Here is a 20,104-nt window from a genome sequence, read left to right as displayed (position 1 = left end):
AATTCAAAATTTGACTTGCAAATCCTATATAACGAATTAAAATTGCTGTTCCTCTGAAGACCTCGCTGGAGCCCAAGGGCATCCAGAGCAATTTGCATTAACATTCGTCCTTGATGTTACTGGTATTATTAGCTTTTTACTTTAAATGATTTTATATTTAAATTTTTGAACCACATCCACGCGATAGATATGCATCAATTCACACAAAACGTAATTAACCTTTCCCACCTTACTAATAAGTAAAGAGCCTTTGTTGACACCTACGACGAGAAACTGCGCAAAGCAAAAGTGCTTTAGGTCCTTTTCGAAATTACAATATTTTCCACTCCTGATATCTCATCTTACATAAAACATGATATTTCTGCTATCTAAGCTATTTTATTAGCACATATTTCTATAAATATCCGGAAACGCGAAATTATTGTGAGCATCCTTTCTTCATGTTACCTTGGACCCCGACTCAGTATTCATTTGTACACTTCCAGCTATATCGGATTACTATGATGTAACAACTCCACTAATAAAGTCACGGAATTCCACTCCATAAACAGCGTGGAATCAACACGTAACGATGAGAACGACGAAGAGATGGCGTCCTGGAAATTCAATCCATAATTTCTTCGGATTTGTCCTGATGGCCTAATGAATACAAAATCGCTTCGTTTGCCCTGTTATTTGCGCCCTATGGGCCGATGTCTATTTTCTGATGTTTTTCACGAGTATTATGTCCTGGAGCTCAGATGTATGTTTGTAGTAGGTACATCAGTCAGATTGAATTTAAAGCTTCAGCTCAATTAAAAGTATCCTATCAGCCAATCACTGGACCGTTTACATCCTGTAGTTTTCAGAAGGACCTACGGAAATGGTATCGATCCAGTTTGCTGGCCTAGTATTAATCGCACTACTGTTCCTGTGTCCTGCTGTCGGTGTGTTACAGTAGCAAAAGGAAATAGTTGTAAAGAGTATTGGGGTAAAGCACGAAGCTGACTCTGAAAGGGCTGTTAATGGCTGAATTCCTTTTTCAATTTTCATAGTAACTCCCAGTCCATGTTCTCTAATGATGACCTTTAATTTTCCTGAATATTTCAATATTGAAGCTGCACTATCTCCAATTTCCACCTGCCACTTTCATGTACGGATGGAAGACCCCATTTATGAACAGCTTCTTCAGTACTACAAATTTTCCAGCTTCCAATTTCATCTTTCCTCTTAGCAGCTTGAATTTTTAAGAACGATATTTTCAGAAGGGGCGGAAATTTCTCTAAAGAATAGTGACTGTAGTCACTATGGATTCTTCGGGTATTAAAAATTTGCTCGTTAAAGTAAGCTTGCATGGCATCTTTTCAAAAAAGTGAGTGGAGATTGGTTATTAGCAAATTGTGTTCCTCCGCTGACCAATGGTACCATAGATACTAGATACAAGATTTAATGTCCAATTCAAGGACAGACAGCCTTTATGATCAATTTCCGCAGAAGTAAATATTTTTTTCTTATCAAGTGTGCTGGCCATCCCAACTAGTAAGTGAAGCATTTTTACAACATTGCAGCCTTTTATATCAACGATGAAGCCCCGAAAAGCCACCCTGTAACACTGAAACCGGAAACCCTAATTCCGCAAGTATTACCCGGTTGGTTTAATCGAATTAAAACCGAAATCGTATAAGCAAAGAGCTCAACGCATAGTGACCACTCCAGGCGTTAAAATCACTTCGGTGTTCGACTCCATATCAAATCGCAATCAAATCACCATTTTCCGCCCCCGTCCCGTAATTCCAGCACTTTTGTCAGGAAATGTTTGATATGCTGTCGTTTTAGTGGCGAATTCGTTGGTTTTACCCACCCCCTGCCCAGTTTATCCGGGGTGGTGTGTATGTGGCTGCTCAACAGGTCGATGAAGTTTCTCTTTTCTGGGTTACTAATGGATTAAAAGCCAATATTGCTTTGGACATGTGAATGAAATTTAAGTTTGATGAAGAATTTGGTATTGAAAGTAGCACCGTAGGTTTTCTGCAAGACTAAACCTACGTTGAATTTCTCACGAAATTTAGAGATGCCTTTTTGGTGATTTTTGGTCGCTTGGCATTCCCAAGCTAATGACATCTTTCTTAAATTTGTAGATGCATAGATTGAAAAAAAGTTCATTTTTCAACATCAACTCTGGCACATTTCATATGCAAGGACATCTCTGGGTTAACCATTTGAAATGGTATAGTCAAAAAAAGCTAAAATTTTAAAAGCTAAGTAAGTAGTGAGATCTCAGTAGCTTCACTTTAAGGGAAGGGGCTTACCACCTGCACGGCATTTGATGCACACATGTTGGCAAAGGAACGGACTGCAAAGATTCATATTACTCTGCCCGAATTTGGATTTACTTTTTTCTCCACGAATCGGTACTCTGAGGTGGCAGTGAGGTAAACGAGCCAGCAACCTTGTCGTCCGGATCAAAACCAAGTGACCAAGGAAAACCTCCATGTGGTGAAACCAGGATACGCTGTGTGTATAGTTTGCTGGCCGTGATGCAGTAGGCAAATGCCCCAAGGGTCTAATCAGGGCGACCAGATCCGAGTCGGTACGAGGGCTTATCTGAAGTGACAATAGGCCGCAAAACCTTACCAGGGGTATACTGGTACCATGGAAACCGGGATAATTCCTGAATTCAAATGTCTTAGGAGAATTCCAGTCTCAAGTGTGTTCAGCCCTGTTATTCTTTATTCGGTATTGCGCTTCAACACGAATGCCGTCCTGCTTAGTTTGGTAAAGACTTAGGCAAATCTTGCATCCACCAGTATGAATGAACTGAGCCATGCACTCAGTATAGATTGGTACCGTTGTGCTTGTCTCAGCGGGGCCCTGATTGCAGTCACAAAATCAATCCGTGCCTGAAGAATACCGTAGAGTTAAGTCGACTCGACACGTACGTAAAACCACAGAGACGTTACTACCCTTCTGAAAGTTCCCTTTTTTTGGACTAAAAATGTCTATAGAATTACCGCATACACATTATTTTCATGCAGGACCTCACACCGAAGAACGGAACAAACAGTTTCTAAAATACTATATATGTTGCAATTTGATAAAAGTTTCGAGCAAGAAAGAGAAACTGTTTAAATTGGAGGTTCATCTTCATCAACAGCGCAACAACCGGTAACCGGTCTAGGCCTGTCTTAATAAGGAACTCCAGACACCCTGGTTTTGCACCGAGGTCCACCAGTTCCATCTCAGTCAGGGTCTGCCACATCTTCTTTCTCTACTATAGATATCATATAGGGGGCCAAAAATTCTTCGGAGGATTCTTCTTTTGAACGCCGCCAAAATTTCGCATTTTTTCTGGTAAGAACCCGGGTCTCCGAGGAATACATAATAACTGTCAAGATCATAGTTTTGTACAGTAACAGCTTTGGCCCTATGGTGAGACGTTTCGAGCGGAACAGTTTTTGTTAGCTGAAATAGGCTCTAGATAGGAGAAATTATCAACGGTGTCAAAGTTGTAGTCTCCTGTTTTTATTATTTTCGTTTGACCAGTGCAATTCGATGTTGTTCGCTCTTTGGCTTTTGGCGTTGACTGTTGTACTTCGTATTGCCTTCATTTATGTACAACCCAAGATTTCGCATCGCTTGCTCGATCTGCATGGAGATAGACTGTACATTTTGGGTTGTTCACCCCATGATGTCAATATCGTCATCGTGGGCCCGTAGTTGGGTGGACTTGAAGAAGATGGTGCCTCTTGAATTGACATCTTCATCGCATATTAGTTTTCCAGGGCCAGGTTAAAGCGGACGCATGATAACGCATCCCCTTGTCTTAGATCATTGTTGATGTTGAATGGTCCCGAGAGTGATCCTGCTGCTTTTATCTGGCGTCGCACATTGGTCAGGGTCAGCCTAGTCAGTCTTATAAATTTCATTGGGATACCGAATTGGCAATGCGCAAATCGTTATTTCGTTATCGTTGTCGGGTTCGACTTTGTAAATTCCATCCTGTCTGAGGCTCCTTTTGTGGCTTTGTAACGTCGGTTTTCCGTGTCACGTTGTCAGCCCTACCCAACCCCCAACCTGGAGGACCAGCTGGTACAATTTGTCCCGTTTTTAGGACCGGGAGACTTGCTTTCATCTTTCTCCGTCTGCACTTTTTCATTAAGAAAGAACTGCCAGGGATCACCACGTGGAGATGGAGATAGGGTTTGATAGTACAGCTGTTTTTATTGGTTCAGCCGGCGTTTCCCAGGTTCGGCAACCGAGGAAAAAATAAATTGGACTTTAAGCAGCTCGCCTGCATATCAACCTCAGGGCACAGACGGAATAATGACAGTAATGATTCAAAAACCAGCAAGAGAGAGCTACGCTGTGACTTGTAGTGATTTACCGTAGCTATATTTCGTTAGGATATCTACCGCGCAGCTGCGGTTTTTAGACTGAAATCGAAGAAACTCAGCCGTGAGTGCACAAGAGACATATGAGTACGCCTACCTAAAAGGCATATCCAGAGAAACCTCTGTTTATGAGGTAATTAGAACCGTTGAGCAATCACTGCAGTACAGAAAACATGTTCATGTTAGCTGCCTTCCTGAATGTAGAGGGAGAATTCCAAAAAGACCAAAGTACCAAAACCATCCAGAAGGCTCTAACAGGAACAGGATTGGAGGGGTATCTCACGGTTGGATAGTAGCCGTGCCAAGAACCAATTTGATTTGAGTGGTAGCCATTTGACTAGACCTGTGGGCAGAGGGACATCTTAAAGCGATTTCATCTTTCCGGTGAAATGAATTTATACGCATGTTAGACAGGAACTGGGTGAGGGTTATATTAATATCAGTGATATCAGTGATATTTTCGTCTGTTATGAGATTTGCATCCCTTGGATTTGTTGATTCAGAGCAGCGCAATGAGAGCAGCTCAAAGACTGATTGAATTAGATCTATAGGGAAACAATGGGGGCACAGAGCATTGGAAGAGTTTTTGGGAGAACCGAATCCAGTTTTCGCAATGACTTCCGATTCTCGGATCCCCATACGTCTGTTTGGAAGAAGATTTGAAAACTGAGAAGAACCAGAAGAATGCGTATCTGGGTATACTAACGTCTTCTACACCGATGACTCAAAAACAGAGCAGGGTTCTGGAGCATAAGTCTACCTCTCGAATAAAAATGAGAAGTGGGCTTTTCCCTTGGGACAATATACAACGGTATTTCAGGCTGAAGTTTATGCGATACTAAGGGCTGCAACCTGAATGATTGATGAGCGGTTGCAGGGCAAGTGTATTCCAATCTGTAGCGATAGTCAAACTGCATTGAGGGCGTGGAGGAGTCCTTTGATCACTTCAAAAATCAGACAGGAATGTAGAAAGCCATTGAAGTATAATTCTAGATTCAATACGGTGGAAATCTGGGTTGCCGCCATTGTGGGATAGAGGAAAAAGTAATCTCGGATGCCTTTGCAAAAGATGGTTCAACTTCTCCCATATGCGAATCGGAACGAGCAATTGGGGTGTCAGTAGTATTAGCTAACGCTGCTATCAAAAAGTGGGAACAAGCTTTCGATAATGACAGATGGCTAAGCCTTAAAACTGCTAAACACACGTACGACAAAGTTTGTCCTGTCGAAAAGCAGGAAGACTTGCGGAAGTATTGCGGGGATTCTGTTTGGCCATAATTCCCTAGCTGGGCATATGTTCAGAATAGGAACTCTCCAGGGTGATACGTGCCCATCCTTTAATGAGGAAGCGGAATACACGGAGCACTTTCCATATGAGTGCCCCGCCAATGGACGCATTGGACATCAGATTTTTGGTGCCGATATGCTACAACTACAGCGGGTAGCATTACATCCACTAGCGGAGATCCTGCACAACAGAAACCAATCCGGGATATTCCGTGGTCCGGGAAATAGAATAGAATGCGATAAGTTAAGAAGGACCTCTCCTTCCTATAACAAAACTCGCTCACGAGAATTTTCACGCCAGATGAGCCTAAACGTGTGGAGGATTAGAGACGTTTGTACGGAGCATAGGTCTGTAAGGGACCATGCCGTCAGGCTTGGCGTACTCTACGAGTCGTAATCAAGAAGCTGCGGAGAGGAGGGAGAAACCCTCAGACAGTTGCTCCGGAGACTCACAATGGGAGGTATGGGCTGAAGCCCTTGGTAAGAAAGTGAGTAATAAGGGCCTTGCCTAAGTGCAGCGGCGGAGAGCCTTGCGAGTGACGTCTGCTTATGACATTGACTCAGAACCGGCAATGGTGATGAGAGTGATCCCCTTTGCCCTTCTCGCAATCTACAGCTGGACGGGCGAGGACTTCAGAGAGATGTCTGCCGCGAGAACTCATACTTACCAAGTGGCAATTATCTTGGCAAAATGAGCCAAAAGGTAAATGGCCGCCCATTAAAATTTATGGCTGAACCGAACGCATGGTGAGATTGATTATTTCCTTACCGAACTTCTAAGTGGGCATGAAGGTTTTCAGTCTTACCTAAACAAGATAGGGAAGGCATGTTCTTCTGATTTTGTGTTATGTAATGGAGTGGCGGATGAAGCCGAACACACGTCTTTCTCTTGTGAAAGGTGAGATGGGTTTCGTTAGCCACGTGTAGACACAGGGGAGATCTCTCCAGGCAACTTTTTCAGATATATGCTGAGTAGCGCTAGCGGATGGAATCGTGTTGTGTTATACATTCGGGTTCTTCTTGTTGCGAAGAACATTGAGTTCAACCGGTCGAGAGACCGGATGGTAAGGGTTTCTTGAATTAACAACTCCCCTCTTCGATCTCGTTGATGAAAAAAATTTCCTGACTTGAATACTCCTGAAGTACGTTCCAATTACTTCGCTAAAATGGAAAATTGAAGGCCTGTGACCCTAAGAGGTTTAGAATTGATTACTTTGAATCATGGGAGCCGGTATATGATGGAGTAAAAATTCCGGTCTACGAAGGAGTAACATCTCAATAGTGCAGTGTTACATGACAAGGAAGCTTTCTATGTGCAACTAAATGGAGTCAAGGATAGGCCTCGTGGAAGTGATATTCCGATTGTGGTGGGTGATCTGAGTTCCAAGGTAGATTTTGAAAATACATTGCCTTCATATGCGATGAAAACACTGTCACCGTCACCTGACGCCGGGTCCTGCTCGCATGGATCGTTGTACTCCAATTTTCTCGATCACGTGACCATGTCTTTGAACCTTGAAAGCTCAGTGATTGCTTGGCGTCCGTATATATTGTGGTCTCCCACCGTGGCTACCTCGTATTTTCGCTCCGTCGACACGTCGTCCGTTCATAACCTTTTTAGGCATACGATAGTCGCGAAGGTGTTGTGTTGAGACTACTGGCTCATTGTGCAGTTCATACAACTCATGGTTGTACGGGATGTGCCATCCATCGCGTCGCGAATTGCTCCGAAAATTCGCCGAAGGACTTTTCTTTCGAATGTATTTAGCAAATTTTCGGAGGTTTAGGTTAGGGTTCAGGTTTCGTAATGGGAAGGACCGAGAAGAAAGTCTTATTCGCTAGCTGTATCCGTCGATTGACCTCGTTAGTCTCCTTGGCGTCCTTTGACAGGTCGCTATCCAGATATATAAAGCTGTCTACGAATTCGATGTTGAGGTCTCCCAGGTTGATGCTCGAATGAGTTGAGGTCCAAATTCTTGATTGCATCACTTCCTGTCCAGAAGGCTTTGGCTCACGATTACCAAAAGGCTCGGAAGAGTGGAGGATGAAGTGGTCCTGAGCCCACTAGTGGTGGGCCGCACTCATTTGAGGAGCAACTTTTTCCTTCCACAGGCAAAACTAGCAATGGACAAAAGTTTAGAGGACCATGGGCAGGCTCCCCCAAAAAAATCGCCTGAGTGTCGCCAGTTCCCAATGCACAAAGGACGATGGATGGCAATTGAAAAGAATGAAATGATTTTTGAGGAAACCAAGCCTCTGCACCATTGAACGTCGGAAAGCACGACATGGCAAATACGCTCGTCAAAGATGTGGGTCGCTAGAGATTGTGAAAGAAATAAGAGGAAGCCACTTTCATAATGAATACCACGAAGAATGGAAAATAGCTATAGACAGGAAAATAGTTTGAAAGAAAGATAAAAAGAATGTTGAGAGATCCTCTCCCCCTCCGTGATCTAAAGAGATTGAAAATTGTGGAATACTCTCATACGAGTACAATACCTACATATGCTCCTTGTGGGTTGAAATCCTCCGAACAGATACTCTGAAAAGAGTTAAAAATAAGATATTCAAGTATATTTTCATTGTAATTAATGTGATTTTCATAAATCTAACTAGACAGGGTGAAAACTGGGAAAAGTCCATTTTCTATAAAAAGATACAAATCACTCTACTGTCCCTTTGCTCCCCCAGAATACTTTCCGCTCATGCGAAACGTCACTTCACCTAAATCCGCAAACAAAATGATGTCATTTTAATTTTCTTCAAATCGATTTTCCTTTTTTCCGGTCTCCTGACAGCCGTTACAAGTTATATTATTTACAAAATGGAACAAAATGAAATGGAACTGATCAATAAGTCATCAAACGTGACTGCGGTGTCGAATTACACTGGTTCGAAATAATTCCGTAAATTGCAAGGAAAATAAAGACAAGATGACGGTGGCAATGTGGAAAAACAGGAAAAGGAAAAAGGAAGTTTGCCAAGGGCTTGTCGGTGGGTATCGTCATCGATTCTCTGGGTCTTGACTTTAGTCTTTTCTTTTCTTTTCTTTACAATGTTGACTAGAAGGTGTCCTTTGATAAATGGCGGAAAATTGGTGTTAGGGTATTAGCGGAGAGGATAATGATACTATCCTCGAACAATGTTTGCGTGAAAGTGAAGAGGAATCGCCTGTCCTATTTTGTAATTAGACTAATGATGGTGGCAACTGGTGGGGCTTGATTTATGCATTTCTGGTTTATTTACAAACCTCTGGATGGATGGAGTTTTCAAATAGTCCTTGACTTTAGAAAAAACTTTTCATACTAAAGTGGTTCTATTCTTAAAAGTAATGACTGTCAATAATTCGATGCTTGTTTATCTAATAAATAAAATTCACCTTTGTTGCAAGTCCTTTGAAAGTACGTATGTACATGAATTTACGAGGGAATGAGTGGCATAGTAAATTTGAAACAACTTCTGAATTTGAACAAATCTGCAATCCAATGTCGTTAAAAACAACATGATTGCATTGAGTAACAACAAAGTGTTGGGGCGTCCACCTCCGTCGACGCCTGAGGACGGGCCCCGGGGTTACTGGGCCAAACTGACGCTCTGCGGGCGTTTTTTTTGAAGCCGCGTTGGCTCATCGAAGGCCTTTAGTCTCGACATGGGCCCGCCTCGAACGTCAAGCTTGAAGGAGTACTCCCCTCGCTTCAGCACTCTAGGAGGGGCCTATGGTGGTTGCAGCAACCTTAAGGAATGTCCACCCGAATGAAGACTTGTGAGCATGTCTGAAGTTTCCTGAGGGTGTCGACTTCCCGTGTCGTGTGTTGGGTAGGTGGAGCCATTGCAGCTTTGAAACCGCGTCCCTAAGCAAACGCATCATACCTGAGCCGGAAGGTGCAGATTCTCCGTACACCTTCTCCGCGGGGCTGGCCGTAAACTCCTCTCGATGGGCTGTACGAAGGCCGAGAAGAACCGTGACCACGACGGATCGTCACGGGCCATTAAAGCGGCCTTTAGTGTTCAGTGCCAACGTTCTAGCAGCTCGTGATGAATACAGCTGGTACATCAAAGCGCGGGATCCAATCTAAACAGAGCGCTTTGGCACATGATTGTGTCAGTCAGTCAGTCAGAGGCCAGCATGTAAACCTGTCGATGATTGTCAGGCAATACTTGTATCCGTGCGAGTCTCGCAAAGACCGAATGATCTCAAGATGGATGGTATAAAAACTCTTGGTCGATCAAGGGAGTACGCCTACTTCTTTTCTTACGTGCCTGCTGATTTTTCACTTTTGGCCGTCGATGCACTGTCTGGCCTAAAAGTTTACATCCTTGTTAATGGACGGTCAGAATTATTTTCCAGTGATTAATCAGTTTGTCGTCTTGATGCCCGGGTGCGCAAGATCGTGAATCGCGTAGAAGACTTCGCTGCGGTCCTTTATTTGAGGTCTCGCAGAGTAAGTAGGAGTTTTAGCCTTGAACTTGTGCTTCGAGTTTGCCTTCAGGCTCTGGAGTTCTGCGCCACGGCGATTGCAGTAAAATTGACTGCGGTGGGGACTGTGACCTCCGACATTCGAGGAAAATTGTCTGCAACGTCGTTGCCTTTTCCAGACAAGTGTTGGATATCAGAAGTGAACTGGCTGACGAAGCTCAGTTGTCGAAGTTGGGATGCTTTGTCGGGTTTTTGTTTAAACATGAAAGTAAGGGTAGGGACTTAAGGTCTGTGAACACGGTGAATAACCTGCCCTCAAGGGCAGTATTTTCTAGCATGTTACGCGGCGAGTAGCTCATTATCGTAGGCACTGCAGTTACGTTGAGCTGGGTTGAGTTGTTTCAAAACGAAGCTCAACGGTTGGCAGATTTGATTTACCTGTTGGTGAAAAGCGGTCCCTATCGCCGTCTGAGGCATAGACGAGCACAGCTATTGGTGCATCTGGTCGTAGAAATACGATTAGTGTACTATTAACAAGCTGTTGTTTGACCGTTTCAAACGTCTAAATGGCTTTAGTATACCACGCAACCGCGCTAGAGTCTTTGATTTTAGGCCCAGACAAGTAAGCGTTGAAGATGGCTTGGTGATAAGCTTCCTTGGGAAAGAAACGACGATAGAAGTTTAACATGCCCAAGAACCTTTGCAGATCCCTGACCGTGGTTATAAGGGGAAAGTTCTTTATCGCAAGAGTCAAGAGTACTCAAATGGCCGAGAAGTTTCACCTGCTTTTGTATGAATCTGCATTTTTCAAGGTTTAGAACAATTTCGGCCTCAAGGAAACGTTGGAAAATGCACTCGAGATCGTCCAAGCGCTCAGATTCGGAAGAAGAAGTGACCAAAACTTCATTTATGTAGACGAAACAAAAGTTCAAGTTCCGCAAGACAGAGTGGATGAACATCTGGTAAGTCTGCGCAGTGTTGCACAAGCCGAAGGTCATCCTAGGGAACTCAAAAAGTCTGAAAGGTGTGCAGATAGCCGTATTCGGAATATCTTCGGGAGTGGCAAGGATTTGGTGATACGCATTGGCTAGATCCAAAGTCATGAAAACACGGCAGTTCGCTAGCGGGTGCGCGAAATCATGGATGAATGGAATGGGGTATCGATTTGGAACTATCTGAGCATTCATACTGCATGTCGTGCCTAATCGACTGGGAGAAATAAGTTTCAGAAATGATGCAGTATTTCCTGAGGAGTGCACGAATACGATGGTCGGCAACGTCCTCGAAAGTAATGGAAAGAGTGTCGTTTTCGTAGGTGGAAATTTTTGTGACTTTAAAGAGGTTACGGAAGTCTGCGCCAAAAATGGGGGTACTAATGTCCGAATTGCACAAAAATATTCGACGCAGCCCGAGACTCACTTCCACCTACCTGTAGCTGTAAGTGAGAATGGAGAAGAGTTCGTGGCAGCCAGTGGCAAGTTCTACAGTATCAACGTGTTTGGACGGGGTTCGCAGAGAACCGACACCTCCGCGCCCGCGTCGATCAGGATGACCTTGTACTTAATGAATTCATGGTTCATCAAACGATTGTTTCATCTTCCTACATTTTTTAGCGGAAACAGGATAACGCAAATCGACTATATTCTGACAAGACGCCAACATTTTGCCACCGTCACTGATTACAAAACCGTTTCCTATGAAAGCATCGCACCTCGACATTGTTCGTTGATTGCCGTCCTGCGAATTAAGCCACCGTTGAAACAGCGTGAAGAACGCACTGGGCCGCCGCGCATTAAGTGGTGGCAATTGCGTGAGAAGAAAGAAGAAATGATCTAACTTACGCGATTACCAACCCTTAGGAGTGTGGAAGAAACGTGGAACCAAATTAAAGACACGATCCACAAAGCGGCCTCTGCAACCCTCGGGTGCACCAAGAGGTAAGTGGTACATGAATCGAGATACTTGCCTTTGAAATGACGATGTTGAAATGAAGATCCATGAAAAGAAAATTCTCTACCACAAGTTTCTCGACGATAAAACGCTCACCAGTTGGCAAATTTATAAGAACGCCAACTGGGAAGCAAAGAAAACAATCGCTGTTACCCAAGCGGTTCATTACAATGATCTTTGCGATAAACTCGACACTTGGGGATTGCTCTATCACGATCTGAAAAATAAAGTTCGAAGAGAGGGTGTAACAAAACTGCTTCCTATCTCTGTTGGTGTTCGCCAAGGAAGCGCTCTCTCACCACTCCTCTTTGTTCTTGTTATAGACACTGTCACACGTGATATTCAACGTCCAGCACCCTATACACTGCTTTATGCCGATGACGCTTTCTTAGCGTCTGATAGCAAAAATGATCTGGAGCTACTTGCCCTAAAATGGAATGATCGCCTCATGAAACACGGTTTGAGATTAAATCTGAATAAAACTGAATGTTTGACCACCGATCCCCCTGAAACAGGCACAGTCACTGTCAGCGGCAGTGACCTGGCCAGAACTGAGCAGCATGCATTAGCGCAACCTGGATAAGGTGGTGTTCCACAACTGATGTTCTTTGTGATCGACATATTAATGAACGTCTCAAATCCAAAATTTACCGTGTTGTCGTTCAGGCTGTCGCTCTCTATAGTTCTGAATGTTGGTCGACTATAAAAGACAATGAACGACGTCTTGCGGTAATGGAGGCGAAGATGTTGCGTTGGCCTAGTGGCGTTGCACCTTTTGACCACATCCGAAATGAGGATATTTGCGATCGATAATGAGTTCCACCCATCGTGGAAGAATTGCGAGAGAGACGTCTTCGATGATATGGTCACGTAATTAGCGCTAATGAGAATTCACTTGCTAAGATTAGTCCGAACATCGAAGTCGATGAGATTACCAAAAGGCCGTGCGAAAAAACGGTGGCTTGATACGCTGTATGGGAATTTGAAAGCCTTGCGAAAAGAAGAAGTGTCATTTCGTGAATAATTTTGGTTTAGGTGGGTTCTAGTTGCGGTTTTGTATATAACTACGAAAAGAGTCAAACCTAGGATACCATAGCTTTTTAAGGAGGAGTGCAATCGGTTTTCATTGGGATTGAAGAGAGGAGATCTCGGCTATTCTTCATCATAAGTCCCTCTTCCTCTATGCAGATGTGAGTACGTAAAACGGGCCCGTTGACGCTGATAATTCACAAACGCTTCAAGCGCAAATTTCAATCGAACAGCTTTTAAATACGATGTCTTCAGAGTTCCTAACTGGGAACACAGTAGCCGTCCAAGTTCCCCTAGCAGCTGAGGGGAGAACTCAGTATGCAGTGGTGGCATCGGGGTACTTCGCAGGAGACGACATCCGGATCGCACCGGAGCTAGTCGCTAAACTGGTGAGGTTCTGTGAGAGGAAGGCGTTACCACTTCTCATCCGCTACGATGGCAACGTCCATCACGAAGTCTGGGGAAGCAGCGACACTAATCGAAGAGGTATTTTTAGCAGCAAGTTAGAAGCACATAATATGGCGCGATACTAGATTCTGGTGAATAAAATTATGAACAAGCTGTTCAAGAAATGGATGGGCTGTCTATGTCGGATCACAGAATAATCAGATTCGACATTGAAGACAACTCCGAAATGAAAAGAATAGTAAAGAATTCCTAAAGAACGGATACGCAAAGCCTCTGACCATCGTCTACAAGTTAGCGGTGGTTTAAGAAACGAACTGGAAACAGTGGTGGGAAACCTCAAAAAATTCGGCATTGACGCATATAAGACCAACTGTTCGGCTGAGATAGTCAAGTCATCAAGGGACGTATCCTAGTGGAACAGGAATCTAGCCAGAATGCAAACAGAGATTTGAAAACTCTTCAGCCGGCCAAAACAAAGCGAAACTGGCCGGAATGCAAAAACAGCACTGTCGGCATATAGCGATCAGGAAAGCAAGATGGAATAACTTCAGGAAATTCTCTGAGGGGATCGAACTAAGGACAATAGCATTCAGGCTATTCAAAGCTATAGTCAAAGACAGAGCAATATTCTCTCTCTAGCTGAAGAAGGAAGATGGAACATTTACCAAGAATGAGGAAGACTGAGTACATCTGCTTCTCAGACCTCATTTCCCGGAGTCGTACCCTACGAAGGAAGGCAACAACATTATGCCTGACATCTCACCTACGAACAGACGGGGAGAAAAGAAACTGGAAACTACCAAAAGAGATATGCCTGCAAACTAGGATAAGATGGGGAATGGGAAACTCTAAACCGCTGAAATCACTCGGACGGCATCTTCGAAACACTACTCCAGAGAGACCTAGAAATGATATTTGAGTGGGTCACTTTCAAGAGTGGTAAGGGGCTGAATAACATTAGGATATATACCAAGGGTATGGAGGCGGGCGATAAAGGTCTTCCTTCCGAAAGCGGGTAAAAAGGATCCTTTTGACACTAAATCTTTTACACTCCTCTCCTTGACATCGTTCGTACTTAAAAAAGGTGGAGAAGGTCACTGGTCAAAGAACTAACCTTCTAATGCGCAGTCTCCTACATTCAGGTCAGCACGTTTCCCAGGCAGGACAGCTAATCGAAACAGCCTCGCATCAGCTGACAGATGTAATACGGGATGCCATAGAAACCAAAGAATTACCACTTTACTGGAGAATCAACAAACACTGGAATACAGGCCCAGTATTACGATGATGATATTGTTCTAATCTGCCAGGTAAATATGAGGAAACCCTACGTGACAGAATCCAAACTGGACTAGCAACAATTAACAACTTGCGCAGGAAGGCGTGGCTGAGCATAAATCCAGCCAAGACCAATATGACACCATTCACTAGGAAACCCCAGCTTGATCACCTGAGAGCTATTAGAATACATGCCATAGAAATGAAGCGAGTAACAGAGGTTAAATGTTTGGGAATCACACTGGACTAAAAACTACTTTCCTAGATAAATATTGAAAACAAATATCGGAAAGCTATAAGGGCTCACAACAGCGAAAAATGGGGATGCACTCCGAAAATGTTGCACTGAATGTGCACTGCAATGATTATCTATGGGGCAGTAACCTGGGTAGATAGAGTTGAACTTAGTTTAACAGTCAGGGAGTTAGACAAACTTCAAAGACTGGGTTTCGTGTGTATTATTGGGGCAATGAGGTCATGTCTAACGACATCCCCAGAGGTTTTTCAGGAATTGACTACTTTCCAGATGCAGGCAAGGAGGTTGATCTTCAGAATGTCAGGGGGTACCAGCGAAACGGAGAGCTGCATAAATTGGAAGAAAATTGCTATTTTCGGGGTGGTATCCCAAATTATTAACACCCGTTTCGTTAAAAAAATCTGAAACGCTAATCAAACGGGCATACCTGGAGACTATGACATTGACATAAGGCTTAACCCAGTAACCGATTACCTGGTATTCTTACGGATCCCTTGCGGCTGGGAGAGCATGCGCCGGTAACAGGAAAACATGCTTTGAACCGATTGCATCCTAACATGTTCCAGGCAGAAATATAGGCCAATGATCGGTGTGATTGCTTCAACCTCGAAAGCAACTAGAGGGATTCAGAATATTGCCATTTTAACCCACAGCCAAGGGGCTATTAAGGCATTTAGGTTCTCCAAAGTGAATTCCAAACTGGTATGGGAATGCTTTGGGTGATTGAACACGTTCGGTTCGCTCAATAAGGTCTGCATACTCTGGGCTCCAGGCCATATTGGCTAAGAAAGCAACAAGGCAGCGGACGAACTCTTCAGGAAAGGAGCAGAGTCGCTACCTATACGGGTCAGAGCCATCCTGTGGAGTTAGAAATGGGTTCATGGCTACTACGCTAAAAACGAAAAGGAACGGCTGAGGGACTGGGTGAATTTACCAGGAATGGAGTACTCCAGGGTGCTCATAGGGGGAAACAAACCCAAGCGTTCGAACAATTGTTGAAGCCTTGCTAAGAAAAGTTTCCGGATCATTACCCAGTGGTCGTTGCAGGCTATCACCTAGAGAAATTAGGGATGTCTACGGACATTGTGTGTAGACTCTGTGAGAAGAGTGATGAAACCTTCATGGTGGTTCCTCATTCTTGCGTTTTTGGTCAAATTTTTGTACCTACTTTTGGGGAACCAAGTCGACGAGTCGTCTCACTTTTAAACGCATTCAGTGAAAGGTTGACTTTTGGAGCCATACTGGATTTGGCTTCATCCCTGGAAGTAAAATTATTTTCTTTCCCAAAATATGTATCTAAAATAAGTCATCAAAATGAAGCTAGATGTCTTGTATGAGTGATTAATTTATAATTAAACTTTTTATATCAATACTAATTACAGCTTAGGAAATTAAGCACTTCAATCACTTCCTTTATCCAAGAATTTAATAATCCATTTTTTCTGAAAGTAACTTTATCCCTCATTTTTCCCTATTAAATTTTGAAGAATTTCCCAGGCATTTGGTGGCTCATTCCTTGACTAGAGCAATTTCATCTTCGTAAATGAGGCGAGATTAATTGGAAAATTTTTTTCCTTCTTAAGTTTCCCACGTAGAGCAAGTTAAGGTTAAGGATAGTATCATGCGAAAACCATTGCAAAGATGAATAAAAATCACTTTCTTCCGTGCTATCACGAGCACCTGGTGTAACGAACTTACCACCTTCTTAACGGTCTAATATGTAAAGTATTATTAACGACTGTGTTACGTGCGCACGGGTCGCCTTTAATTAATGTCCTGCTGTAGCGGTGGTGGCAGCGAGCAACAATATCAACACCACAGACCACATAATCACCAAGTTATGCACATATATATTATCCTGAATAAAACAGCTGAAGGAGAAACTTTATGGGGATTGGCAGGGGATGATCCTTTGGCGCATTATATCGATCCGTGTATACAGCTCCCATCCCATCTCCACCCCGTGCCAATACCCCAACTATATGCGGAGGCGACCGAATCAATCATACTGTCATACTTTCGAACGATACTTTTGCTCGTGTTTCCCAAGTTATCCTTGCAATTGACGATATTTCCCTCGTTGTTGAGGGTGTCGACGGTTGTAATTTGATCTCATCCAATTTATTAAATTAAAACCAGAGAAATGCCAGAGGAATTATCTTTTGCTTTTTCAGGGTTGATTTCGATGGTTGTATGTATGCTTTCACGGCAGGAAACCAGCAGAAGATGAGATGCAAAAACAATGAATGGAGGTGTGTCATGTTTTTTAATTTTCAAATTAAATGACGCTGCCTGCCAAAGGACTCCCACGTACAACATTGAAAATGCGCGAGTGAATGAGCGATTATTGTAAATCAGATTTGAACTCGTGTATTCAGTATGCATTGTTTGTGGGGAGTGAAGTGATTGGCAAATTATGGTTTCGGTTGAATTTTCACAGTTTAATTTCTCTTATCGGGATATGCATATATATATATATATATTGTCAATTGTCAGTAAAAGGGCTCCCAAAAGGACGTTCTACCTTTACCATACCAATATGCCATTTTTTATATTTGGTTGAAGTTCGATATACAATTTCGGAACAGGAGGGAGTCCTAAGTTCGCATACAGTTAACATCGGATAGGACCAAATGAGAAGTCAGTCAGCATTTTGAGAATTTGGGTGTTAAGTTCAAAAAAGGGATCCATGGACCACAAAAGTGCAAGAAAGTTTCTTCTCATTTGGTCCGATCCGACATCACCTGGATGTAGACTTAGCATTCTCTCTATAAAGGAGCGATTTCGGTCATGGTGTTTCAACGCTTGACAACAGGTACAATCCTCATCCTAGGCAACCCCCCTAAGAAAGTTAGGTTTCCCCCTATAACCGGGTACAATATGAATATACCCCAGTTGCTACGATTGTTAAAAGAAAAAGGGTTAAAATTAACAAGAAAGAACACGAGGGCTGACAGCACCCTCAACTTCTTCACTTGACTTAACTTCAATTCAAGGCACACTTTCTGGGGTGATTCGGAAAAAAATGGAAATGGAATAATTCTTGGAAATAGATTCACAACCAAGACCTGTTAAACCAGCTAGACGTGGTGTTGACCGACATACCCACAAGGCCTCGAAGTCAATCCATACTTGATTATTTCCTGCTGTCACCAGAAGTCAGACTCATATTGCAAGTGTTAACGTGCGAAAATTTTAAAAGGCATGTCGGACCACTTTTCAGCTCAGCTCAAACTTTCCTTCTCCTCACAGACAAGTATAAAAAAGCAATTAGATCCTTCGCCTACATTAACTGGAATAAATTCAGTTCGGACTTAGCACCAAAACAGAACTTGGAAAACTCGCAACCACACAGTATGAAATGGACAAAGAAATCGACCAGGCCAGGCTACAGATGCCGTCAGCTCTACTACAAACAGAAAGAGAAAGCTCATTAAAGTCAATGAGATTCAGTATAACAAACTGCCGCATGAAATCACGAAATATCTGAAGGTAGGTAGGAAGGCCGCTCCGTGTTCCGTGCAAACCGCCATAATCTTGTATGTATTTGGATGTGTCTGGTACAAGAGCTCCGAGGGTTCTGTTATAAGCGGGTCAAATCCTCCTTCACTTGGCGTAGCTGGTGAGTCTTTGCCAGCTGAAGTCCACGACTGCTAACTAGTGCGAGTAGATTCCACCCTTGATAATCGCGGAACATAGACTGTTACGACCGTAGGGCTGCCCACTCATTTCCCACTGTGTTCCTACGCGTTTCTCCGCTGCACCACCAGCCTGGAGGACTACACTTGGGGCTCATCATATCCCTAAAAGCTGTCTAGCGTCCTGACCTACGCCATCGCTCCATTTTAGGCAGGGTCTGCTTCGTCTTCTTTTTCTACCATTGATATTGTCCTTATAGACTTTCCGGACTGTATCATCCTAATCGACGCGGCGCGCGCAACCTGTTGAACCGGATTTTGTCCACAACCAGACCGTCATGGTATCGCTCATAGATTTCGTCGTTATGTAGGCTACGGAATCGTCCATCCTCGTGTAGGGGGCCAAAAATTCTTCGGAGGATTCTTCTCTCGAACGCGGCCAAGAGTTCGCAGTTTTTTTACGTAGAACCCAAGTCCCCGAAGGATACATAATGACGTAAGAGCTTTGACCCCATGGTGAGACACTTCGAGCGAAACAGTTTCTGTAAGTTCAAATAGGTTCTGTTGACAGTCAATAACCGTGCGCGGATTTCGTCGTCATAGCTGCTATCGGTTGTGATTTTCGACCCAGATAGGAGAAATTTTCAACGGTATCAAAGTTGTAGTCTCCTATCTTCATTGTTTTCGTTTGACCAGTGCGATTCGATGTTCGTTCTTTCGGTTTTGGCGCTGATGTTGCCACCATGCATTTCGTCTTGCCTTTATTAATGTGCAGCCCAAAATCTCGCGCCGCCTGCTCGATCTGGAAGAAGATAGACTTTACAACTCGGGTTCTTCTTCACATGATGTCGATATCGTCAGTGTAGGTCAGTAAGCTATGGGAGTCAACGTATCGACTGAATACGGGCTCCGTCCATATTTGACTGATGAAATCTCCAAGTATGATTTTGATATCATACTTGGGACAGGCTTCGAGGGTCCTCTCAAGGTAGAAGGTATCCTTCTCCGACTCTGCTGTTTCCACTGTAGGGGCGTGAATGTTTATGAGACTAAATTTGCCTCGCAAACGCAGAGTACATAGCCTTTCATTTACATTTTCAAAGCCGATAACAGCAGCTTTCATTTTTTGGCTGACTAAGAAACCTATTCCGAGCACATGGTTTACTGGATGGCCGCTATAATATATGGTGTAGCGACTCTTCTCCAGGAAACCGGTCCCTGTCCATCGCATCTTTTGCAACGCTGTTACATCAGCCTGCTCAACAGCATTCCTTGAGAAAATGCGAAATCGTTAATCCGTTGTCGTTGCTGGATTCGTTGTTTTCAAAGCCATCCTGTCCGAGGCTCCTTCCGTGGCTCCGTGACATCGGTTTTCTCTGTAGGGTTGTCAGCCCTACCCAACCCTCAACCTGGAGGATTAGTTGGTACATTTTGTGCCGTTTTTAGGCTCGGGAGACTCGCTTTCATCCTT

Source organism: Hermetia illucens, chromosome 1 (genome assembly GCF_905115235.1).
Source record: "Hermetia illucens chromosome 1, iHerIll2.2.curated.20191125, whole genome shotgun sequence".
Classification (NCBI taxonomy): domain Eukaryota; kingdom Metazoa; phylum Arthropoda; class Insecta; order Diptera; family Stratiomyidae; genus Hermetia; species Hermetia illucens.
Note: the sequence above shows the minus strand (reverse complement) of the source record.